Below are 27370 nucleotides of genomic sequence, written 5' to 3'. Positions count from 1 at the left end.
CTCAGTAGCATGGACATTCCAAATACTAGGAGCGTCTTTCATGAGAAAAAAAGACATAAGCTGAAAGAACTTGCCTCGGAGTAGATCAAAAAGTTCATTTAAACTCTGTACAGTAACCTGAATAAGCAGGCCAACTTGAAATTTGCAGGAGATGTGTCTGTTAAAAAAAACTGAAGGAAAAAACTGGGGAAACAGCTGAAGCAAATGAATTTAAAGGTCAATTATATTTTGTAAGAGTCTCTGCATTTTTATTGGATATAACAGAACAACCACCACCACTGTGAAAAAGCACAGACGAAACCCCCATGAAATAATAAAAGATAAAGGAATTTGAGTGTAGCTAGAAAAAAATTAACTTTTTAAAAGCTAATCTATTTGAGACAGGCTCTACCTACAGACTTGTCCAAGGAAGAAAACTAACATTTATTGCATCAGACACAGATATATATATAACATTGCTCTAAACTGAGGAAAAAAAAGTGAATTTTACATTTCAAATGCTTTGCAAGCAACATTAAAAGTTAACGTGTCACAAGAAATTGTTTCAGCTACCCTCCCCTTCCACAAAAATCTTTTCATCTATAAGCCCTAGTAAATACATTCCATGGTCCCTCCATTAGGGGTGCACCTGTAAATTACTACAATGTGATAAACAGAAGCAAATGGAGAAAAATGAGACACTTAAGCTGCTATATGTGGCTGTAGTACATCATCACAAATAGCTCAATAACTTTTTATGCTTACTGATTACCTGACCACAGTAGTTCTAATCTTGGCAACTGGCAACTGCCACCTCTACCAATGCAAGCTTGCAAACAAACGGATAACCTGAATCTTAACCATGTTTTCCATTGGTCATCTTTGCTTGAGAATAACTGGAGTCCAAATACCACCTGCAACCCTTTTTTAGTTCTCAGGAAGAGGCTAATAGACCTCCATATAGTGCCAGCTTTCTCTTTGCACAGGCAAAAATAACTCAAGCCTCATAAAGCACACAGTAGGCAAACTAAGCATTCAGATGGCCTAAGTATACTCGAATATTAGTTGAATTGCCAAACCCATGTAAAAATACATTCTAAAATAACCTCTTTAAAGGGGATCTTCAAAGTTGGAAGACTATAAATAAACAAGAAACCAACTCCCTGCAGACTCAATCAGGGTTGTCAATTCCCAAGAGGTTCTTAGTCCTCCTTCATGATACATTTGACACAATTAGTACACGGTGCGAATATACTGATACATCACCACATTATTAAAAGTTGCATGTGCAGGTTTCTATCCATCTCCCCTTTCACAGACTTACTGGCAGAGGTCAGTTACTTCCCATAAAATTTCTTATTCAGAAGAAAGATCAGAAGATTGACGTTCACTTTTGCTCTGTCGAACAACTTCATGACAGCAACACCTTCATACTGCAGCTGCAAGAGATCCTGCAAAGAGACTATCTTAATGAGTGAAGAATTGTCAAGAGCTGACAGAGAATATATAAGACCCTGTAGTACAGTAGATCTTAAGGAATATCAACAAAAAAGTACACAGCATAACATAGAAAAGCAAGAGACTTATTAAAGAGCCACTTTTACTGTGAAAAAAATAGTCATTCTAAGACATTAAAGGTCTTGATTATTTTAAGCAGTGGGTTTAAAAAAATTACAAAAGAGAACAGAAATAGAAGACCAGCCATCTCCAGCCTTGTCATTTGCACAGTAGCCATAAACATTTAGAACATTTAGGTTTCCTATGTGCCTAATTCTATCATGTACCCATGAAGCATTACAACATTCCACAGTGTCCCTTTCTGAAAGTTTTAGTGGCCACAGATCTCAGGGAAGCGGCTTACAGCGCTTCAATCTACGGCGCAAAAAGAAAAGGCATCTCAGTCAGTATGCATATGATGTCGATTCAACCTCTCAGGTGTTTACGTGGGTGGTATTTCTAGTTATACTTTGCTTTGTCAGCAATGCACCTGCACTGATTTTGTCTCACTGATTAAATTCTTTCCGCAATCCCACTCCTGCAAGTAACACAGTGGGTAGGTGTGGGCATATGGGTGGACGTGTGTGATGTTGTATCCCTTGTGCTGTCCTCTGACAACATCTGCTTTATCTGCAGGGCAGCGCTACAAAGGCATACTGGTATAGTAAACCATGTGACCTTGGGTAGCCCCACAAACCAACAAGTTAATGACCAGCTCTGACAGATTAGGACCGGAACTTACTAGGGGAGCCCTCAAAGCAAACAAAAGGTGTGAGGCAGCTGTCCATCCCAGCAGCCAAGCTGGCATGGACTAACTGCAATGCACAGTGCTACTGCACACAATCTGTTTTGAAAGGCCTGAGGCTTCCACAACTAACAAACCTAAAGACCAAGATGCACAGGGAGTGGGGAAAGAAAGGGACAGAGACACCAGGTGTGAAAATACTGGCATGAGAAAAAGAACAGGGAACCGTGAAGTCGGCATGCCTGTTCTGGTGGCCTAAGTAGAGGCTGACACCTAAGGAGGACACTTAAGAACCGGAAACAAATGGGTAAGTGTAGAGTAGCAGAAAGAATACCAATACACAATGACTGGCTGAAGCCATCACACACAAGCCTAGGTGCCACAGACTCCAAAGCTCTCCGCTGTAGCAGCAAATTGTTGAAAATGCAAGTTTTTGTTTTGTGTGTGTATGTGTATACATAATTAAGAACACAGACCGACAACAGGCTTTCATTAGCAAATAAACAAAAAGCAGTTTGGATCCCCTGTATGTGTTGCATCTGTTTCATCTGCAATAAATGGGTTATTTTTGAGAGCATTATTCAGACCATTTAGGCAAAAAATGTGTCACTGCTATTTTGATGAAGAGACTGGCACGGGAACTTACACGAGACTATTAAACAGGACAGTTCTTACCTGATAATGTAACATAAACGTTTCCATCTGTACACCCATGAATTTTGCTTTAACCTCAAAATCTCCCACTTCTTCTGTTGGACTGATTTCAAAAATCACGTTTTTAAACCTATGAAGTTGAGAAATGACAAATCACAGGGAGGGAATATATGAGATGAAACCTGAAGACAAATTTTTAAAAATTCTCTTCTTAACTCTTTATTCTATTATCCCCATTTGAAATGAGCCCATACAAGCCAAAGAGACTCAATACAACAATGAACAGAAGCCTAACAGATTCTATGTCCGGTAAATCCTATCTTCACAGAAGCATAGCAGGAAACAGGGTCATTTAATTTAGTTTGCAAAATCTAAGCAGTCTACTTTAGTGCCACATATTTATGCCTCATTTAGTGCACCGAGTACAAAGTATGACTCAGAGGTGAAAAAATTCTAGTAACAGCCAGCTCCTCTATATTCCACACAAGACATGCCAGCTTCTCAAGGCTAGCAAACTACAGCTGGAAAAACTCAAGCTAGCATAAAGCTGACTTTTCAGCAATGGAAGCTGTTAGGCATAATAACAATTCACCCAAGGAGGTACCCTCCCATAACTGTGGAGGTGACAGAGAAACGGTTGGGGGAAAGACGATGTCATGTTTAAATCACATTACACTTCTCAATCAAAGAATTGCTTTGCTCCAACCAGAAAAAGAGAACTGAAGAGTGATCACTATGCAAGGTGTCTTGGCCCTAGGGATGCCAGCCTAGGTCATCAAAGCAACTTTTCCAGCTTCAATAACTAAGTCTACCAATAACACTAAAATTCAAATAACAGAATTGCGAGACAATGTCACACAGCCTCAAAGAGATCTCAAAATTTCTGGTCCTCAACTATCAGCACCTAGACTAGTTCTAAGAAAAAGACAGGAATTCAGCATATCTATTTTCCTTTTCCTCCAAAAAGGTTATTTAGCTCTAAAGAGTTTTAAATAATAGATACTCACTGGTTACCTTGCAGGTCCTCAATCTCTAAAAGCACTCCCTTCTCATGAAGTCGAGCTGCTGTGTATTTCAGAGAAATCTTTTTACTGTTTTTGCCTTTCATCTCTCGAGGTTTCTTGGAGACTCTGGGGAAAAAAGACAAACCAAACAAATTAGAAGGTCACAAGTAAAGACACTGCAGTAAATTTTCAATTCTATTTGAAAGAGGGCATAGAATCAGTACAGCTAAAGAACTGTAACTAATGATAGATAATTATGTACTTCTACTAGTCAGTTTACCCACAAAGCACTGGTAGCCCAGATCAGATCCTTAATTTTCTACTATTTACCACTAACATTTAAGCAGAATAATAATAATACCAAAGCAAACAAAAACCAATCAAAAAAACAAAACCAAAAAAATCCTACCCAAAACCTAAGGATATGGTACTTCATAAAAAGCAATACCATCTCTCATTAGGCAAAATGGGGTCTAATGACAACTGACATGGAGAAAAGCTGAGACTACTCAGAAACTTGCTTGTATTTTCATTCTGCAAACAAAAAGGGTTCACATTCTCACATATGACAGGAGAAGACAACAACTTTTTTTCCCCCCCAGAAAATCTAATTTGTCTAGCACTGTAACAGCTGACTTCATTTGGCATAGAAATGGGGACAATTTGTGATCAAGGGTTTCTTTGTAGGTAACTATGTTATTTTCATTCTAATAAGGATAACAGGACAGACTGACTGAGCAGTAAGTGCCTATGTGGACAACAACGTTTGTACCACTGGACTCTCCGCACTATCTTCTCCCAAAGGGAACAAAAAATCTTTCAAGATTATCTTTTTGACACCATTCATGGCAAGGGCCTCACCCTGTATTTTCTTACTGCTGCTGAGACCCTTTTGCTAAGACTATTGCTGTGGGAAAGAGCTTGGACAAGGAGCTTTCAGCAGATAGCATCATGGTTCTTCTTAGCAACACATGCTTTCTTGTAAGAAGCACCTCTAGGGCCGTGGAACCACCTGCTGCAGGTCATGAGGTTCAAGACCATCTAAGGAATCTGAAGGTGTGGAAGTCCATGGACCCTGATGAGACAGGTCCTCGGGGAACCAGTGGAAGAAGTGGCTAAGCCACTATCCACCATGTATGAGAAAATGTGGCATTCCAGTCAAGCTCATATCAACTGGAGAAGGAAAATAAGGAAGATACAATCTGTATCACTTCTGTGACTGGCAAGGTCCTCCTAGAAACTGTGCTAAGATACATGAAAAACAAGGAGGTAATTGGTGACAGCCAATATACCTTCACTCAGGTGCCCGGCCCATTTGGTGATCTGCTACAACAGGGTTAATATACCATTTCTGGATGAGGTTTTCTACTTCTTCTCCATTTCTGACTGACAATCATCTACCTGTATTTGTGGAGAAGCATTCAACAATGTTCCACACAACATCCTTGTGTCTAAACTGAAGAAAAAGGGATTTGATAGATGGACCACTTGATGGATAAGGATCAACTGGATGGTCACACTCAAAGAATTGCAGTCAACAGCTTCCTGTGAGGGTGGTAAGGCCCCGGGACAAGTTGCCTGGGAAGCTGTGGCTACCCCATCCCAGAACTGTTCCAGCCCAGGCTGGATGGGCCTTGGAGCAACCCGGTCTAGTGCAAGGTGTCCCTGCCCATGGCAGGGCGGTGGGAACCAGATTGTCTTTAAAGGTCCCCTCAAAACCAAACCATTTTATGGTTCTACAGTTCCAAGATACTTACTTGCCCTTGCTGGCCAAGTTATCCAAGCAGGTCTTTATGTAACTTTTGTAATAATCTACTTGTTCTCCATAAAAAGTAGCTTTGGAGTTCAAGGCACTGTATGTCTGCTGCAGCTTCACTAGCTCCGCCTTTCTTCTCTGACGGTATCTACGCTGATTTCTGATATCCTACAGCACAAAGAAAGGCAGAGACTTAACAGTGATTTGAGCTCTCCAGGTGCTCAGTCCCAGAGCCACTGAGTACTTGAAACACACAATTTGATTTTGCTTCAATGCAAGGCTTGAGCACTCACTTGCACTTGCCCCAGTTTAAGTGTCACAGCTTTTTCTCTGTTATGACTATTTGTGGAACTAAGTAACTCTACAAAGTTGCACCTTCTGTGGCTTTCTCAAACTTCAGTTCTGTTCTAGTTGCAATGACTAGAGTAGGCACTGAAAGCCCATGAGATAAAAGCAGTAATTCTGCCAGCACTGGAAAGTACCTTACAAATCGAGCGCAAGAACCATAGCAGCACACAGACTTCATTATTTTTCTTTGTCAGTCAGCGTTTAAGTATCACTTGCCTTAATATCTCAACAAGAAAACACTACATTCATTGACTGATACTTTAATTTGTGACACGTATAATCTATAGTACAATTAATTCTTATCAAATCCCTAAAGGTGATTATTTAGTTGGTTTACTTACGTAACATTTCCCAAATAGTTTTTCAGTAAACAATGTGATGTAAAATATATTGTCACTGTAGCAATATACAACAGTACTGGATCTCTTTTGTAAGTTTTTCATAGCAACTCTCCTCATAATTTAGGGATTATTTAACAGGCACATTTAAATCAAAATAACAATTAGGATGTCTTAGAGTTATGAGCAGAACTTCTTTGAGTGACTAAGCTTGTAGAGGCACTACTTGAATTAGTGAAATAGAGCAGAAAAACACATCACACATCAGGACCTCCCTTCCAAGCTATTAAGTTTTTTCTTAAAGTATCTGAGAACCAGGCAACGCAGTCGTTTGAGAGAACAGAAACACTGTATAAAAGTAAAGGACTTTCCACATGCCAAGAGCTGGAAATGCTGCAACAAAAGGCATGATTGTTCTCTATAAATTAGCTACTAAAAACCTTACTCTCCCTCTGAAAACTCATGCCAGTTTCACAAAGCTGGAAACTGGGAAAACTATCATTACTAGGAAACCATCAAATGGTATACCTTTGCAATGTCATTAATTAGTTCCTGGTATTTATTTTTGGCATTCACTGGCCCTAGTTCTGTCAACTTCTTCAGGCCTGCCTTGATTTTTTCTTTTTTTTCTTGGAGATTCAAGTTGCCATCTTCCTTTACAGAGACAGATTTTTTCATCTTATCAGGAGTTTTAGCATCACGAATGGCCCGTTTCTGCATAGCTCTATGATGCTCTGCTTCCTAGAAGAAAACAAAAACCTGCAAGTTCATAAGCAGATCAATTACAACAAGACAAAAAGAAGCAGAGACAGATTGTCTGATCTCTGGCATAACACAGGATAAAGAGTTTTGCTTGGCGATTCCCATACTGATTCGAATGAACAGATTTTGATGAACACATTCTACATATGGGGACCAGGAGAAGCCTATCTATCATCTAAAGTGGTCTTCTACATAAACAGTTTCTAGCAACTGCTGCAGGAGTAAGATTCACACGTACAATTTACTTCCACTGTACACCCTCCTGATTATCTTAACACTCTGCTCCATCATCAGTGGAGACAGTGTCACTGCAATACTTAAATGGAGAATCTCACATATATCTAGATAGATTATGATTTCCAAGTCTAAAACCAGCACAGACAAACAGCATCATACTTGCTCTGAGGTAGCTGAAGTTTCCAAAATTTCAGTCAGCGTCTCCCCTGGCTGGAAGCGGATTACATCAACAATTAAACGTTTTGTGCTGTAAAGAGATCAAGGATAATAGAAGAAAAAAAATTAAATAGAAAGACCTTTAATACTTTTCTGTTCTGCAACAATACCAATGCTACTGATTTATTTAAAGTCAGATTATTACTGGATAAGTACTCAGGTAGGCATAGGCTAAACTAGACCAGAACCCTGACAAGCACTTTACGTTTTGGACAGTGCGTTATTGGAAACTGGTTCCTCGAAAGGTTCCTCTCTGTAATATGCACAATTTGCTTCCCAAAACTTCTTCAAACAGCAAGGAGGCTACCCCATATATTAGAAGGTAGTCCCAGTACTGCCAGGTGGACCACAGAAACTGCATTCAAGGTGAATGATAATGCAGGTAGCAGCCACAGCCCATCTGTGCAACCAGAAAAGCTCTGTAATATTATCCATCCATAAGCATGCTTCAGTGATCTGTAACAGGTATCAAAAAACTCAGAAGGATTATTTTCTTATGTGGATGGGAGACAGGTAGATCTCAAGTGCAGCCTGGCAACAGACAGGGTCATTTCCTTGATTTGAGCTGAGATTTAATCACAGTCAGTGTCCACTGTGAAGCACTTCTGTCCTTAAGCCACACAATAAAACCAAATAGCATCTCTGTAGTCCAGCTGGAATTATTTTTGGAATCACACAAAGTGCATCGCATACGCACCTTCCTCATCATCCACAACTTAAATGACTACCAGTGCAGCTGGTAAATCTTTACTTTTGAAATCAATGTGACCTTTGTCTGGTGGGTAGGAAAATACTGATGTATCATTTAAGAAGTCCGGTAAAAGTTATTTTTGGAGACAAAATCTTCTCATGGGAGATGATTTGTCTGCCTACACCTAGTACATGCTGAGCAAAGATTTTTCAAACTGCCATCTGAGCAGGAATGCATAAGAGGAGGTAAGCATGCATTTGAACATCAGGTCACTGCTTTGTACATCTCAGCAATAGGGATTTGCTTAAAACCAGCCAAGAGTCACTGCTAGTTACAGGTTTTCCAGAATAAATATTCTGGCAATAATAAAATTATTATTGCGGAAATAATAATTTTGCGGTGAGATAAAATAACAGCCCATTGCTCTCTTTCCTTTAGGTTATAAGACCTATGCTTCTCAAAAAGGCTGTAAGTCTTCATCAATTAAAAGTCATGCCACAGCATGGAAAAGGACATGACTACAATCTCAGTGTATTTGGAGTAACAGACCCCCCACATTTCCTTAAATTATGCCTCAATGCTCTCATTTTCACATGCTGATTAACTGGTAAAATTCCAGTTGCTCCTTCTTTTAAGTAACAAACCAGGCAGTTATCTCCTACTTACTTCAAAAGAATTGTTCTCGCATCCATCTCTGCATTCTCATCACCAGGAACGTCAAATTTATTAGTGAGTGTGAGAGAAACCTCAGTCTTTGCTAGCATTTCCCTGTTGGGGTCATTAACATTGCCAGAACCTTCCCCTGCCAAGCAGAGAGAGTTTATAGATTAAATCACATTCTTTACCTTCTTAACTGTTAGGACTTCGTAATTGTTCCCATAACAGACACAGAGAAATTAGACTGCTTCCTATACTGTCCAAAGGACACTTCAAAACCCAAACCAACTTTTAAAGACATCATCTTGAATATATCAGACTTTCTTGAATATATCAGACTGTATCTTGAATATCAGACTTTTTCATAATAAATCTGAGAGAACGCACCAGCCAGAAAAGCACCACAAAGTCACCACTTTGAATGCCTTAAAGATTTACATGCATTCCACACTCTATCTCAGTATCTCACTTAGAAGAGTGGCTGAACTGCCAAAAGCAGAAAACAAAAATGTGATGATGCCCATATGTCCATGTCCTCATCAAAATGCATGTTTCAAGGTAAGAGTAAAGAGCTTGTTAGCAACTGAGCCTATCATCATCTCTTGAACTAAGTAAGCTATCCCATCAAAAAGAAATTTTCTTCCTCTAACTGCACATGAACTTTCACCAGAACAATAGTTGGTAGCTTTCCCCCCATTTCTTAAAGGGTTGCAGGAAGATCTGACATATTAGCCACAGTGAAACAATGCACACAGGAGAAATGAAATGGGGAAGGAGGGCGAGTTCTAGCTAAACCCATGGTCTCTGCTTGTTCAGATAATGCCTCTTACAGTTCTTTGCCAGTGCTTGGAAGAAAATGTGCTTGCAATCATTCCTTTAGAAGATTCTAACCTTTCTGATTAAGCAACTTCAAGGTTAGTGTTTGCTGTCAGAGCATCTTCTCCAAAAACTGTGCCTGGTTTGCCTCCCTCCCCTCTGCTAGACTAGAAACTTCAAATAACTGCAACACAGAAACCAATGAGGGAGAAAAACTTGTGCATCCTTCCAGTATGTGTTACATCCTGAAGCAGTAAACTGTCTCAGGTTTCCAGAACAGTTTCACAGATTAGCAGTGTTAGTTCCTTCTTTTCCCAGCCAGAAGGGAATAAAATTCTATTTTCCTTATGGAAAGTAACTCTAAAGGAGGGGAAAAATGTTACCTGTCTGTTGGGGAAGATCACCTGTCCACATGCCAAAGACTCTTAAAGGAACACATGCAATTTAATACATTTATTACTGCACTCTGCAAGGAATACCTACAGGTCTCCAGTAAGGACGGATCCTTGCAAACAAACTGGAACAGGGACACAAGCACAGAGAAATGGCTCCAGTGTAATGGAACAAAGAAAATATGTCAATATCCATCTGTCTTCTGGAAACTTCTAGAGTGGGATAAGGTGAGGTGGGTGGGGAGAAGAGAAAGAACCCCTGGTTTTTTTTAGGGCAGTAAATTATGCAGAGAAAATATACTGCAACAAATCTGCAGCTGCTTTTTAGAGCATGTCCTCCCGAAGGACTTGTGATGATTTCTTACTGTTTCTTTACTGCACTTTAAGTCATTTCAGGTAATATCACATATCACTTTAGCAGAATAAACTAGACCACCTATTAAAGACTCAATTGTAGGAACCTCTCCGAGATCATCCAGCAGCTCGTGAATTGGATCATTGTGCTCAGGAGCAATTGCATCTTGATGGTCTAAGAGCAACTAGATGAATAGAAAAAAAACAATAATGTTTTAACAATATATCCTTTTCTAGACAGTAGAATTTCATTACTTTAGGCTGGTATCTTTTAGAAAAAAATCACTGAACTCCAAAGCAGCAATGTCAATATTCAGAGCTGTGTCAATATCACAATATTGACAAAATCGTGACAATAATGTGAAAATACTCAAATGCTTTCCAAAGAAACTTAGTGAAGCTGTACCTAAACTACTATATTCGATAAACCAACAAGCTCTCACCAACTACAATCATTACGACTTTCGGCCTTGTATTTGGTACCTTTGTGTTTCAGACAGAAGCAGCATTTTCTTCACAAACACTGCTTATAAGGAGCAACTGTGACTAATGCATACTTACAGTGTGTGTATTGATGATTTCACCGATAGAAATATAAATTACTGGTTTAGTGAGAGTCACCAAGTCTGAATATTCATCAATATTAAATTTATCCTGCAATTCGGGAACCTCACAGGCCGCCTGAAAAAAAACGTCTTCAGAACAAAGAAGGAGAGAACACTCAGTATGACTCTGAGATATGTCAAGAGTATTACCTCCCTGTGACAAGTTCAAGCATAGACTCTCCCCTTTAAACTATGGTACACTATGGCATACTACAGTTTGCAGCTTTAGTTTAGCACATCAGAAGCAAACTAGTAAATTCAATCAATTGATACTGGCCATGTTGACATTTGGTCATTTTCAAAATTGACAGAACTGCCTTCAGTGATCTCATTCTCCTGCCTCCACTGCATTATCATCCTTTGCCCCCAACTACCTCTGGTTACCCTTTTTCCAAAAGACAGGAGATATGACAATTCTTAAACAAAACCTTACTTCAACTACATGAATAGCTAAATGCCAACCTGCTTTATTCCTCATCACCACTAGATTTTCATATGCAACCAGGGTTCACACAGGACAGAAGAATGTATGTCCTGTCCAAAGTACTGTAATAAGCACGTGCAAAAGCAACCTTTATTTTGGACACTTGAAACTCTTGACTTTGCAATCTCATGAAAATAGAATCCATTGTTCATAAATCCCAGGTATATATTTTATCTCCCATTGTCACTGATGCTTGTGGCAGTCTGGACTGAAATCTTTTACTTTAAATAAACTGTATATTTGACAGAGACAGAATTTTTCATATTCTAAATTTACTGTTTTCCCTTTTTACTTGCAATGTTACCCTTCTACAAACTTCCCAACTTAATTAGCTACGTTCTTCTACCTGAATTTCTGGTATGACTGCAACAGGTATTCATTAATGATGCTTAGATGAGCATTGTCTCCCATGAACATCTTATTGGATGCAGCATGCTGTAACATCTTTGCAATGGAACCGAGGTTTCTGCGTTGATCTGTCGTCAGCTGACCTCCAGCTGAAAGGTCGATGATGTCGAATGCATCTGGTGCAACAATAGCTGGATTCATGTAGCGATAATAGAGTAAGTTGCCCACAATCTGGGAAAGAAAGAAGAAATGTATCAATAAACAAAAGTACAGGACCCAACCAAATTTTATTGAAACTACTCTGTGTTTAGATAAATTATTTTCTTGTAAGCTTCTTTCCAACACAAAGGTTCTGCTGTACAGAAGCACACACCATCCCAAAAGATCTACAGTGTTAAAAAAAACCAATATCATAAAGATGCAATAGGAAAGTCAACACAGAGGAAAGCCTGAGCACCATCAGTCACAGGACAATACAGCAGCAGATATTCCTATGCGTAAAGATTTAGAACTGCAACTTACAAAAATGTACGGATAGGAGATACTACAAGTTACCAATGAACTACTGATATGAGCATGAGAGAGTCTGTCAGGAGAATTAAATGCAACTGAATTAGCCTAACAGAGGACAGAATGACCACAATATAGAGGAATCTGATAATGAAGTTTCAGTGTAGAACAAGAGCCGATTTTTAAAGAAGCATAAAGCACTGGCTGCCATCTCTGACAAAGAAAAAATAGGGAAGAAGAATGGCACACAAGAAGGTAAATTGAGGAAATGATTTTCCATTTCTTGTCCAAAGCGCCCTTCTCTCTTTCAGAGTAAAAGCCTTCTTCTATAACCCAGCAAGATATTCTGGCACAAATCCCTAGTTAGTGAGAAGCCATTTAATCCAGAAGTAAGAAAATCAGAAGTACAGAAAACAAATGGCATTGGATGCTTTGAAAATCCAATTTACCTAGTCAAATGTGAGCAAAGAACTACAAATAAAGATTATCACATTATCCATATGCTCACAATATTCTTCTACCCTGTGCTGGGTATTTTGCCAAAAGTAATTCTAGCAAGGAAAGGTATTAACTCACCGTGCTGATTTAAAGCAAAAGCTCTCTCACCACATGCTCATTTGCAGAAGGCCAGGTCACTGAACCTTGGCTTCACCTGCTTTTCATGTGACTAAAATGCATGGAAGAGATTGGGGTCTGAACAAACAGGTGAAAACACAGAGAAAAAACCTAGCCATTGGTAAGTCCCAGAAATTAATAACTGGTTTCAGTCAGGCCATGTTTGGACAAGTGTTTTATGCAAGCCTCTGCTGTACTCTCACAAATTATGCTGTGGGATGTTAACAGTCTGCTGACCATTAACAGTCTGCTTACTGCCAGTAAAAAGAAAAAAACAACCATGAAAGAAATTGAATTAATGACATTTGAACTTGTGGGGCAAAAAGAACAGTATATTATATGAGAATCTTCAGTTGCTAAAAAAAATCTACAGGTAGGTATTGCACGCAACTGCAGTTTTGACTTTCATGTGGACAGTTACATTATTTCCATGAGGATTAACAAAACCTGCAGTTTTCCACCTAAATTTACAGATGGAAGAAATTAATTCACCTGCATAGAAAGAACCGATGTCTCAGAATGGGAAAGCACAGAACTAGAAGAGAGAAGAAAACAGCATTCAGATTGGTAATTATTTTGTAATGAAGCAGAGGCAGAAAAGCTTAAAGAGACGTTGTCAAGTATTCTAATAACCAAACTATATATTGTATATTAAAAAGTAAAGCATTCATGGGAATAAAGTCAGAATTTCCCAGAAGCCACAAAATCAACGAAATTTCAACAAAAACCCCGATGCTGTAGTCATCTAAGAGCAACTAATATTAGGATCCTTTTAGTTCTCCAAACCAACTGAAATGCAAAATACAAAACTGACCAGGCATCATGGGAAGCAATTCTACATAGTGCCGTCAAAATATCCCAGTGTGTTCCAGATGGGGCATTAAGAATTTGGCACACAGACTTTTTAACTTGTCTCTTTAAGGAAGGAGCAGCAGGCAGTGATCACACTAGTTAACCCAAGGTTTATTTTCTAGGAGCAACAGTAAACCCCAGGTCAAGAAACCTAAAGGTCCAAATGCCCAAGATACTAAAAACAAAACAGAAGCATCAGGATACTTCCTTCTAAACAATGTATTACATCTCAAGCGATGTGTATGAAGATGACGTCAATAGCCTGATGTGAAATATTTTCTATCTGTAGAGGTAAATGAATAGGTTTACATGCGCTCCTCTCCAAACATACACCTAACAAGAGAGAAGAATGAGATGAGCTCGCCACAGCCAATTCGGCTGGCAATTCCTTACAAAGGTGTATAGATCCTCACCTTCAGAAGCTCATCCTCACCAGCATCAGGAAACTTCTCATGCAGGGAGTCTTTTAGGACCTTGGCAATGAAACGCATTCCATACCTGAGAGAAAGAAAAGGTCAAATAAGACTGCTGCAAGCATGAAGACACCAGCAACTTCACAGGGATAACAGTGGTGCATCAGACTCACGGGATTTTGTCCACTGAACTAATAATGGCAGAAAGGAACTTGTCTGTCACTGTCCTCATGTTTCTGATTGAGGCATCCAGGCGCGTCCTCACCTCTTCATGACTTAGGGCTTGCTCAGGAGTAACATCATATGGCAGTTTGCTATTTGAAAAAGTCAGACATATAAAGGAGAGTATTCCTCAGGCTAGTACACTTCAAGAACTGATAGCCTGAAACATATTCACTGCCAAAACCAGAAACTTATATTCACTTCGCTGCAAAAAATTATGCACTGCTTTTAATTAACCTGTTTGGCACCGTCAGAACTGAAATTCTTTTGCTTTTACTTCCTTTACTTTCCCTTGTGCTGGCCACTGAGAGAAAGACCCAGCTAACTCAAAATTGAATCTTTTTTACAGCATGCACACCAGGCAAAAAAAGCACCACTCATTATACATAGTGGTACTTCAGACTGCGAATTGGTGAAAATGAAAGCTACACATTTGAGTATTAAGATGATGAAAACTTGGACACAAGCAGAGCAGCATCCATAAAATCAATATAACATGCTGCTGAAGGAATGGTTATCCTTTTTTCAATCAGCTGAAACTACTGCATAGTATTCCAGTGAACACAAACAAATGATAATTCATAAAGGTGTATCCTAAATCTCATGTATAGAGAAGAAGCGGAATACACATCATCACTTCCATTTTTACCATATCCAGAATTTTGCATAAAGTGTGCAAATGTATACAACTGTTTTAGATATAGAGGAAGTCATTCATCTGTATGGCTTTTGCTTTTTTTTTTTTAATACATTAAAAAATCCCAATAACACAACAAAATCCTCAAGTCCTAGCAAATCACAACCACCGAAGAAAAAGAAACCAGAATGACACAAAATCACATAGCTGAATATAAATTTGTCATCAATGGCTGATATTAATTAGAAAGATATTAGGACCAAGGAGAATTAAACGCAATGTGATGGTTCCTGCCAGCAAGAGCGGCTTTGTGTGCTTGAGAACAGTACGTGTTTGCACAGGCCAAGCATGACATGAACAGGGACTGACATGGAAACAATTTCCAAATACATTTTCTTACAATACACTATTTTACGTTAGAGGGCATCTCATAGCTAACTATCAAGTTAACATAGGAAAATACCAAAGAGTACTTCTTTTTCCATAATTTAATGACATTCCTGTTCAATACTCTCAGCACCATAACCAGAGTAAGAACTTTAGAACTCTCAGATGAAAGCTGTCTTGACAAGACAGTTGGCAGATGCATGCAGTGGAGCCAAGGAGGCAAGTTTTGAATGACTAACTGAGCAATGCAAAGCAGCTAAGCAATGTTTAGAAAAATACAGTATTAACAGGTCCCATACCTGGCCTCTCCAGTTTGAGATTCCATCTGGTTAACCCAAGACTTGTAAATATCCACAGGATCAGTTTTGATATTAAGTGACTTGTCATCGATGATTTCCTTCACAACTGGTGCAAGGATCTGCCTCAGGGCATTTTGACCACGGGCACCGCGATTGAAACTTACCACCATTTTAATAACAGTAGGATTCCCAGTCACAATTTCATGTATCTGGTCTACTTTTGATCTGAAGAAGAAAGAATCCATATGAAATTTTAGGTATGCATAACTCTGTCACTGCCTACGCTTCCCTGGACTACTGTTCCAAGCATAACTTTGGGGGTGGGGTGGTGGGGGGAGACACACATGTTTTTTAGAAATTGTTATTTGTTTCAAGGCACCTTCATGCTTAAAAAGCATTCCCAAAAATGCTTGAGGGTAGTTCCTTAAAAAGTTCATTGCATATTCTTCCTCACAGCAAGTTGTGCCACTCTGCATTGTTAAGTCATGTAACTCAAACTCACACTTTGAGTTACAGTCATGTAAGTCATGTTACACTGAGCACCTAAGGCCTAAGCAATCCAACAAAACATGTCTGAGGACAGCCAGAGTTTCTAACACTGACAGGAAATAGAAGTGCCAAACAACAGAGATTTCAGACTCCTCATTAGTTTTTGCAAATCCAGACAGCTTAGATTTAGCTCTCTTCCTGGCTCCTAAAGCCTGAGTTTGCACTTTGTTGGACATATTTATAATCAGACACTGGAGAATTGAGATTAGACTGAATTTTAGAATGACTTTGCATCAGATCAGAAGTAGCTGCCATGTTGTGAAATCTTGATTGAAGTGAAAAGCCTTCATCTTCTATTGACATACTTGATTCTTCTTTGATAGACTACATTAATAGATATGAAATGGGAAAAGGACAGTGAAGGGACAGATTAGCATTATCTGCATATAAGCACTAGACTTCACATGAAAAGGTGCCTCATTTTCAGGAACTGCCAAAACTGATTCAACAGCAAGAATGTGCCGTATGCTACCACATACTTGATCTCTTCCTGCAGTGCTGTTTGGAAAAGTCGCAACAACAGGTATTCCTCTCTTTGATTGGATGCATAGTTATACAGCGTGAAGATGACAGAATCCATGAATTTTGTGGATTTGTTTTGAGGCATCTGAAAAATCAGCTTGGCCAAGTAGGTTGGGTTAGTCTACAACAACAAGAAAAATTACTTAGTGTACATGTCCCCACTGGTGTTGCTAAAAAACTAAGGTGGCTCAAAACAGTTGCTGGCTGGACTTGATTTGAAAGGTCTTTTTCAACCTTACTTACTTCTATGACAACTACAGCGCACAAGCAAAGACTCTGCTAAGACATATCACCTTCTATGACAAAAGGTTACCAAGCAGTGTAAGAAGTTGCTTACCTGAAGTAGGTAGAACAAATGCTGATAGGCTTCCAACTTTTCTCTCTTTTCTTTGCTCAATGCTTTCAAACCTCCCCTTTGCTTGTTCAGCATCATCATGTCAGAGAGCTGTTCCTTGTTCTTCTTGGTAAGTTTTTTGCTATGAGAAACAACATCCTGGAAAGAAAGAAAAGGTACAGATTTCACTCTGAGAAGTTTCAAACAAGAAATACTGGAAAACAGTTGCATCTGAGAGCTAGTTCTCTTGGATGTGGAAATGCAGGGTCAAGAAATGCCTGGGGCTATAAAAGTGAAGCATTGTTTGCTGTGGCAGCAGTTTCTCCAACTAGAAGTATATGTTCTGCTTCGTTCCTGACTTTGTGAATTGGTCTGAAACCCTAGATGGGCTAGTCACTCTTGGCAGCAATTACGATCAGAGCTGGTAGCATTCTGGAGAAACTTGTAAATGTTTTCCTTTTTTAAACTGGGCTTACAGTTTACAAATACTGTTCTATATTCACCTAACTCACTACCTCCACATACTCTGACAGCAATAGCACTTTTCACTGCAATCATCAGCCCAACCACTGCAGATTCCTTCTAAGACAAATTTCACTACACCAATTGAGATTTTGTGCTCAGAGAAGCCTAGTGTAATGAATTCAGGACCACATGAAAGTTGACCAATACTTCAGCTTGAAGAAAAGACAATGCTGTATCAGCAAGAGCCCCTTTTTTTTTCTTTTTTGGAAATGAATCACACCAGCCAAGCTTAGATAGAGGGCACTTCCTTTAACCAACAAGCAACCAAGCCTCACAAGCATGTCTCCTGCCTCCAAAATTACAAAATCACCCCCTTGGCTGACAAAATTACAAAATCACCCCCTTGGCTGAAAGCTTGTGGCATGTGACTTGTTTAACCCCAAAGGAGCAACAAAACAGTCTCAAAGCCATTCAATACAAAACCTGTTGCATTTATTAGCTCAAGATAGTCCTGCTGCCTTTTTTAGCTTCAGGACTTGTTTCTTCTCCTCCTACAGTTTTCTTTCTAGGGATACATACTAAATCAGTGGAATTAACTAAGAACATACTGGGAGTAAAAACTAAGTCAGGGGAAATGTTTTCCACTAGGTCTGAGCAACCAACATCTAAGGCCAGGAGCTCTCCATGCCAACTACCACTGGGCTCAATTCTACGTGTAGCTGGTCTCCCAACACACATTTCTTACCTGCAATGTAATTTTGTTTTTCACTAGCAAACCAATTTTGATGTCCATGAGATTGAGGTCATTTTCCAGTTGCTGATTGGATCGGATCAAGGTTACAACTTCTTCACGGAGTTTCATTAGCTCAAGCTCCTCCTGAAAATCTTGGTCACTCTGATCAAGCAAGTGGACAAATTTCCGAACCACAGCCATAGGTGGATTTTCAGCATTAACTAAAAACAGGAAAGAAAATAGACAATGCTAGGGGATGGCAAACAGAAGTAAATATATGCCTTATCTATGTTTAAACAGCACATCAAGGAGCACCCAGAGTCAAATTAGTACCATCTTGTCTAACCGGTTAGCTTCATACATTTTAATTCTCCTGTTTTGAGAAAATTGTAAGAGAACTAAATCAAGAACAAAGTATTAGCATAGGATAGTACACACTGTCAGAGCTAACTGCAAAGCTACAGTTCTATTTTTCAGCAGGGAAAAAAAAAATAGACAGCTAGAATCAACTTCTCCTTCAGCCTCAAGAACTACCTACACCCTGCACTTCCCTATCAACTTCATCCCGACTGCTCCTCAAAACTGTCTTGATGTTATGACCACACAGCCAATATCATAATGGTTGACAAGAAGCTTGATGTGACCCAGCAATGTGCACTTGCAGCACAGAAAGCCAACTGCATCCTGGGCTGCATCAAAAGCAGTGTGGTCAGGAGGTCAAGGCAGGTGATTCTCCTCCTCTACTCTACTCTAATGAGACCCCACCTGAAGTACTGTGTTCAGCTCTGGGGCCCCCAATATAGTAAGAAGGATATGGAGCTGCAGGGCCGAGTCCAGAGGAGGGCTACAAAGATTTATCATGGGCTAAAGCATCTCTCCAATGGAGACAGGCAGAGAGAATTGGGGAATCTCTTCTATGAATCTATGATCCCTCACAAACAGAGATTCAAGCCTCAGCAGCTTTATTCTCTTGGAAATACTTACTGAGGGTTTTGTAGTCTTCTCGGGCTTTGTTTGCTCGAATAAAGGCTTGAATTTTTACGACATCATTTATCTAGGATTTAAGAAACAAAAAAGCACTTGACATCATTCTGGAAAGAGTACCAAAGTCAGGTACAGAATATATTTAACAAGATAGCCTCTTACGTGGTTTCTGAAATACTGCAGACGATCTCTGTAACGTCTTCTGGCTTGATACGTCCTGGTCATTGATTGAATCTATTGAAGGGTAACCAAAACACTCAGATCCAAAACTTATCTATGAAGTTCACTACCCCAAAGGCTTACCAAAACAGCAAGCAGAAAACCTGCACTACCTTTACTACTTGGTCCTTTTGTGCACGTAGGTAACCCAAACGGGTTTGATATGCCTTCCTTTGCTTGTAGCCACGCCATTGAGACTGAAAACAAAACAAAACAGGCACATTCACTTTACTTTTCTAATTGAACAGAAGTAATTGCAAATCTGAGCTTCTTTGGGTTCCTCAGCTTCCAATTGCCCTTTTGGCTAAATGAAACATGAAGGAGATGTGCTTGTCTTATCAAGAGACACTGTGTCAAGCATTAACTGTTCTCCAAATGTAATCATGAGAGACTTGAAATTACACCATGAAGAGCCTGGGCCTTCTGAAGCACAATTAGGGGTCAAGGATACAGTGAAACAGTCAAGTTGATAGAAACTGTTCTACATAAGGATCATGTGTTAGCTGCTGCTGCTGAGAACAATGGTGTAACAGTTTAAGCTTTCCCAGCAGACCCACTGCCATTCACACTTGGGAAGAGAAGTCAGGCAAGGGGTTGGACTACACTTAAAGGGAGAGTGTGTTATTTTAATGAGCTGGGAGTGGGTGTGGAGGTTCTGTTAAATATACAGCAGAGTATCCGCTACTTAGGCAGAAACAATTGGATATATACTGCTGAAAAAATAAAATGGTAATAGAGTGCAAAGCAACTGTTGCATTTGCACATAATTCAGTTACAACATCACAGAATAATTTTTTTGTGGCTGTCCTGTAAATGCACCTGATTTCATGCTGAATTATCCAGCTATCCTCCAAATCCCTGGACAAGAAAAGCAAGAAAAGCAAGAATACTGAAGACCATGTTGTTTCTTCTTAATTCATGATGAATCACAGCAGCAATGCATCTCATGGTACTATCACCATCAACACATAGAACACACTTCATATTTCCTCACTCCCGAAACGTATAAAAAAATAACTGTTAAAGCTTCCTCAAGTAACTTTTTCTCTCTCCAATTCTATGTGATTACTGGATCAATTATATATGACACCTAAAAGCAAATAATACACCAAAACTCACTGGAGAAGGAAATGTTTTTAGATAAGTTACAATATGAGGCAAAGACAATTGTGTGCTGTAATTACTTGAATTGAACAAAAACTGTTAATAAGCTTGTGTACAGAAAACAACTGCAGAGTACAAGTTCCAAACAGAATTAAAGGGTATCACTACCTGAATGCAAGTGATTGCTGGGACTTGCTTCTTCAAAAAATTCATTCTTGAGTTGAATTCCTGGCGAACAAGATACCCTCGACAGCAAGCCTGAAGTTTCATAATCAGGTTCTCATTTGCAAGCCACAACTGTTCTCGGTTGTATGCTGCAGTGACTCCAGATATGGTGCTCTGATTTAATGTTATGATAGGAAGAGAAGCCAGAAAAAGAAAATGGAAATACAAAAAAAAAGGATGTTACATCAGCTTTCCATACTGTGCTTACAAGAAACTCCAAAGCTGTGTTTCAAAAAACAGTGACATCACAGTCCCGTACTCTCTTAATGAGAGGATAAATTTTCATGAAATAGGACAAGGAGTTGTCACAATAGGACACACACAATCTGATGATGCCTAGCAAATCAAATGAATTACTAAGCGAGTTAACATGACTATGGCATTGAAGCATTCTATCTCAGAGCTGCATTAAGGGTGGGAATGGTGAGAACGTCAACTTTTGAGAGAAGGAGTATGTGTTAATCTATTACTCTACCTGTATCTCTTCCCGTGACAGCTGAGTGTCATTTTGCACAAATTCTGCTGGTTCATCCCATCCTCCCTCTTTGGTCCGCAGGTTATGATAATAATGATAGCCTCCTCTCACCCAGTGTTTCACCCACTCGCTGCCATTGCCCCCTAAGAGCAGAAACTGCAATTAGAAGTCTGAAACACACTGACAAGTGTCTTACCTTTCACACATACAAATTTTACAACCAGGAAATTTCCTTTACAGATTATTCTTTCTCCAAACAAGGAAAGGAATGTTTCTGAATCCCTAATGACCTCATATGAGAGCTACCTAAACACAACGCATTGTATAAGTGGAGAACATTATAATACTCATTTTTTTAAAAAAAAAAAAAAAAACACCTTATTTCACAGAGCATCCACAGCTGCTATCTACAACACAGGATTTTTTCCCAGGGGCTTTTTTACCTCTAGTTCCAATTCCAATAAACAATAATCTTGCGTTTATTTCACTGATAGTTAGCCACTTAAGGTGTACCTGCCGCCTTTTTCTTAACTTCTGACAATTCTTGCTGGTACGTCTCAGCACATTCTGGAGTGACTCCGTACAGCCCAACATCAGGTGAACGCAAGGCACTCAGGGTCTGGCTAACGTCACCACGATCTACTGCTTCATTAATGGCTAGAATTCCTAAGGAGACTTGGATAAAACCAGAAAGCAAGTTAGCGCAGGGTCTCAGTAGCTCACAGCAAGCACAGAAGGGCAGAACAGAGCAAGGCAACATGAACACACCCTCATAGCTGGGCTGTATGTAAGATATACAAATTTTAAGTGTACATAAACATGAAACATAAATAAAAAACCAACTCGAGGACTTGCAGTATAGAGGCCTCTTCAGTACAGAGTATCCAGCCATGCGTGAAACTGCACCTGACAGCATGTAATGGTGTGCCCAAAGTCCCAGTATGGTGCTGATTTATCACCAGAACTTTTCAACATACACAGTTACAGCTCTCCTCTGATGTCTGTTTCAGTTAACACAGTTTCTTCTGGCAGAGCCAGCCACAACTCAACAACCAGAGCAATAATTACTTAATTGTTTCTGCAGACAGAAACAAAATTGTTATAATGACTGGAAAGCAACAACGGGTGGACCAGTCCACCTGCCAACTGCGTTAAGGAGCAAAGGTGAGTATCACTGACAGGCAGTACTCTTTGTATCCAAAAACCATGTGAGTGTTTGTCTGGTAATATCTAAGAGAACCAAGACAAGACAACAGTACCTCACACAAATAAAAGGTAATGCTCACCAGAAAGCATCATTTCAATAGTGCATGTGAACACTCTCACTTCTAACCAATCACCCACAGACACACACAATTAGTCGCAAATGACAAACAATTTGAAAAAGATTGGTCCAACAAGGTAACGTAGTCTAATGGTCACATGCAAAACTGGAAAAAAATGCATATCCCCCCACAACAGAAGAAATTTAGTATTTGAAGAATCTGACATTCACTCCTCAAAAAACCACACCTGCACCAGAAGCCTGTAGGCTCTTCTGGTTTCCTTTGCCACATGTATATGACATTTCTAGCCCCCAACTTTTCCTTAAATAAGTGGTATTTGGCTGGTAGTGGGGATTAATTGCAATACTGTGCGATAATACTTACATCTCTGGGACTCCTCAGTGTCCTTGTTAGCCTTATGAATCCCATCCTGAATTTCATCTAGCCAAAGTACAGCTGTTTCATCCTGTGTGTCCTGAAGAGAATACAACAAGAAAAATATACAATATCAGGAGAAAAGTATCACTATTTTTGCCAAGTAAGATAACCTATATTCAGAAACAGCCAATAGAGTAGTTTTCCATAATAGAGGGAAAAATAAGTATTTCAGTCTTCCTAACTAACTCCAGCACAAGGATATAATGTGGATTTGTGACTGGCAGAGACTACTATGGCATTACCAAACTCAACACTTTCCCTGGACAAAAGAAATTCGCAGTAAACAGAACAAACAAGAAATTCTATCAATAAGAATCACTCTAATAAGATGAGCAAACACAAGGCCAGGGACTTAGTGCCAGCTAGTCCTAAAGCCATACTAGCTAAGAGTATATGATTTTCCAGGAAGTTAGTCCTTCAACAGAAGGACTACCGAGAGCTGCTGATGCACATATGTGTGCAGAAACTAATAAACCTTTGGGAAAGGTCACATCAGGCTGCTCATTTCCCTGCCCACAAAACTTCACAAACCTGTACAAACTAACAAAGCAAAAAGCATCGTATGTGTTGTGGATGGGTGTACACACACAGCAGTCAAAGCCATGTTTTAAACCTTTATTTTAACAGATGGCCTGTCAAGGAACAGTGATCACACAGTATCGTGTATTTTGGCTGGGAAATCTAGCCAAATGAGCTAATGTTACACACAGAAATTTGAGAGGAGGAAAGGGACAAGTGTTTTGCAAGTCCCAAAATATACATAGAGAACAATGACCCAGCAGTTGCCAAGCATAAGCTTCTCTCCACCCACTGGTCCTTCCTGTAGGTAACTACCAAAAGAAATGCTAAGATGCAACTACCATCCCTCTGACAACTTTTCTCATACAAACAGAACATAGGAAACCTTTAGTTCTGGAAGGGAATAATAATCACAGTGCACAAAAGAACCACTATTTACAACATTCAAGGGCTTTAAGGTCAGACTTAAAATGAACATTTCCTCATGTGCTTTCCATATTTTAACCATTGTTTTGGCAGATCTGAAACTAACTGGCTAAATGATACTTCATTCAAGAGCTTAACATGACCTTCATAGGCAGATTTCACCTGAAAGCCAGACAGTCCCACAAGAGTACCAGCAACAGCAAAATTCCTGTCCAGGATGTGGGGGAGAATCATCACTGTAACTCTACTGTACTATGTATCCACAGAAGTCAAAACCATGTTGTGGCTTCTCTACAGTTTTACTGCTGCAAGGCTTTCTGCAAGATACACACACTGTAACATACTATGGAGTCTACTGTTTTTTCCCCTCTCACCTCTCTCATCAGCATGATATAGCACTCCCCAATCAAGTAAGCAACTGAACAACATCTTCAGGTGAACATTAATCCTTCTCAGCCCCGAGGTACAGAAATCATTAGTTCGTAACAGTTGACTTCAGATTGTGGTTATTTTCCCCACATAGTTACTGTATAATATGATCTTTCTATTTCTGGAATTATTCCCATGCTGCTGGGAGAAGCCCTTTATTTATCTTATGTCTAAATAAGGTAATTTCATACCAACCCAGAAGTTACCAGCACAGTCTGGCACAAGTTTAAGTACAGGATAAAAAGATTTCATTGTTTCATTCTGACTCAGCGAGAGGAAATGCTTCAGTGCAAAATGGATCCTGAGGAACATTAACCCTGTCAAGACCCTTGGGAAAGGTGCTCAATGATTTCCATCAGAATAGCATACAGTTTTCTATTGTCATCATACTGGTTTACCTTTAGTCAAAAACAAAATGTTCAACACAATCTAGACCTTAGCCTCTGTAAAAAATTGTGCATTGCTACTTGAACAATGAGCTCCACAGCAGAAAAAAGAAAACAAAACACTCTCAAGTCACGGAAAGCAGACATCTGCTACTTCTCTGTAAATAGATATGGGGAAAAAAAACAGTGTCCCCTCCCTACTACCCAAAAATCACTTGCATACACACACCTGCACTTGTCATCCTTTCTTATACCTTGATGAAAGGTGTAAGATGAAACTTGCTCTTCCTCTTTTCATCTTCACCTTTCAATTAGTGAAAACTGCAACTATGTACAAGTAGGTAGAAGTCCCTGGCTAATGACAACTTCAGCTCAAAAAAGCCATAAGCAATGGAAGTGTCATCAGGTGAACAACAGCATATATATTTTGCTGGTAGCATGTATGCATGTTGTTTCACATCTTTTTTCTAATTTATCACTTTACAGATTTTTCCACTTCCAGAAACTTTCTTTTTTGTCATATATATAACTATACTTCAGAATACATTTAACACAGAACATGAGAATAAAGTACTTAAGCTTGCAGAAAACTTGCAAGCAGAAGTTCAGTACTCCTGGAATGAACATGGTCTCCTCACAAAACCAGATAATGAATATCATTTTTTCCACAAAAAAGATACATACCTCACTTGGGACCTGAGTTTAGCTATAGCAAGCCACCATGTGCTCTTAATATCCTTACACCCATCTCCACAGTTCACAGATTGACACTGCTAGCTGAAATCTCCTTCTGATTGGTGAAGATCAGTTGAAGGTATGCAGAATGGCCACTTCTCCATTGCCAGTTTTGATTCCGGACTTTCAAGACCAGTAACATTACAGAACACTAATGCAAAGGTCTTTCAAAAGGTGCATTTAACTGCACTCACCTGCGCTTTCTCTCTCTTGGCTCAAAGGAGTGTATCTTGGTAATGCTGTGCTACCTTTGGGGCTACACCCTCCAATTTTGCTGCAGGAGTCTGTAAGGCTTGAAGAGTCTTCTTGGTGTCCCCTTCATCCAGAGCTTCATTAATAAGACCAATTGCCAAAATCCCTAGGGAGGAAGGCAAAGGGGGAGGAGAAAGACAAAGTTCCATTCTTGGTTAACAATAATCACAAGCATTGCTTCAGAACAAAAGTGCAGTTAGTCCTTCCTAAATCAAGTAACAGCTCAGAACCACATTATTTTTTCAACAGAAAACATTATTTACTAGCAAAGAAACCAAAGCTATTTCTCCTCTCCAAAGTAGTTGTAATTCTTGAGCGCTGCAATCAAAAAAATAAAGTTTCAAAGGAAAAAATAAAAAAGCACCTCAGGGAGACCACATGCAGAGACAAAACTGAATCCTCAGACACCCAGCTAAGAGCTTCTAGAAAGCCCAAATGGCCAGAGTTCACAATATTCCAAGGTTATGGCTTGGAAAGAAATCTTCACATGAAACTAAGGCCCTGCATGGAATACCATTTAAAAATACAGTAACCTTGTATTTTAGAAAACTCTTTTATTAAGGACATATGTAGTATCAGCTGTATTATCAGAAAAGTGGATGCTATTCAAGTACAGTAAAATTTACTGTTCAGCAAAATAAAGACCTTACAGTTAGCTAAATGCAAACAGAATCTACATCTACAGCAACTGATCCTGAAAATCATGAAATAACTCAGGTTGAGATGAATCCCAGAGTTCATCTGATTCAATTCTCTACTTAAAGAGGGATCCAGCCATGGTTTGGTTCAGTGCAGAACAAAGAACTCTGTTAGATAAAAGAAAGGAGATCAGTGTGGGAATCTCCAACTCTGCTTGTATTCAAAGATTGTGACTCTTCAACACAAGACTCACAAAACAGAAGTCGATTAAAAAAGTAGAACACCTTGGGGAAGAGATTACATTTGGATAGAGATCAAGGAAAAATATATGCTAAGGACATTGCAAGAACTGCAACATAAAACAATGGGCACAAGACACAGACACAAATCTCTTGGCAAGGAAAATGGCTGCAAGGACGGAGAGAATGCAAAAGGACATGACCGAGCTGAGACGATGGTGAGCTGATGAGGCTCAGAGAACCCTAAAGGAAGAAGATGATAACTGAATGATTAATTCCAAGGACAGCAAAGATGGATGCCTAGGAATCCTACTGTCAGAATGCTGTACCTAACCTCATTTTATTGCAAGTCCTAATCCACCATAATGGATCCAGGTGGGGCACAGCTGTCCGTACAGCTCAGAACAAGACCTGACAAGACACCTGACTGGATGCATCCAAAGAGAGAAGAGAGTCTGATGCCTGTCTGAGCTCCCGAGTCAAAAGTTCTGTGGCCTGGGTGCCAGACCAGGGAATGCAGAGATCACAGATGCTAACAATGATGCCAGGGGTACTGACAGGGCCCTCAAAGGCCTAAGCTAAAAGACAGGAGATACACAAACAACACACAATGC

General features: G+C 39.5%; 1 pseudogene; it reads right to left on the bottom strand.

Annotated features, from left to right (window-relative positions):
* Nucleotides 1–27370, bottom strand: LOC131563238 (ras GTPase-activating-like protein IQGAP1; annotated as a pseudogene).

Source organism: Ammospiza caudacuta, chromosome 12 (assembly GCF_027887145.1).
Source record: "Ammospiza caudacuta isolate bAmmCau1 chromosome 12, bAmmCau1.pri, whole genome shotgun sequence".
Taxonomy (NCBI): Eukaryota; Metazoa; Chordata; class Aves; order Passeriformes; family Passerellidae; genus Ammospiza; species Ammospiza caudacuta.
Note: the sequence above shows the minus strand (reverse complement) of the source record. Positions and strands in the feature narration are given on the sequence as shown.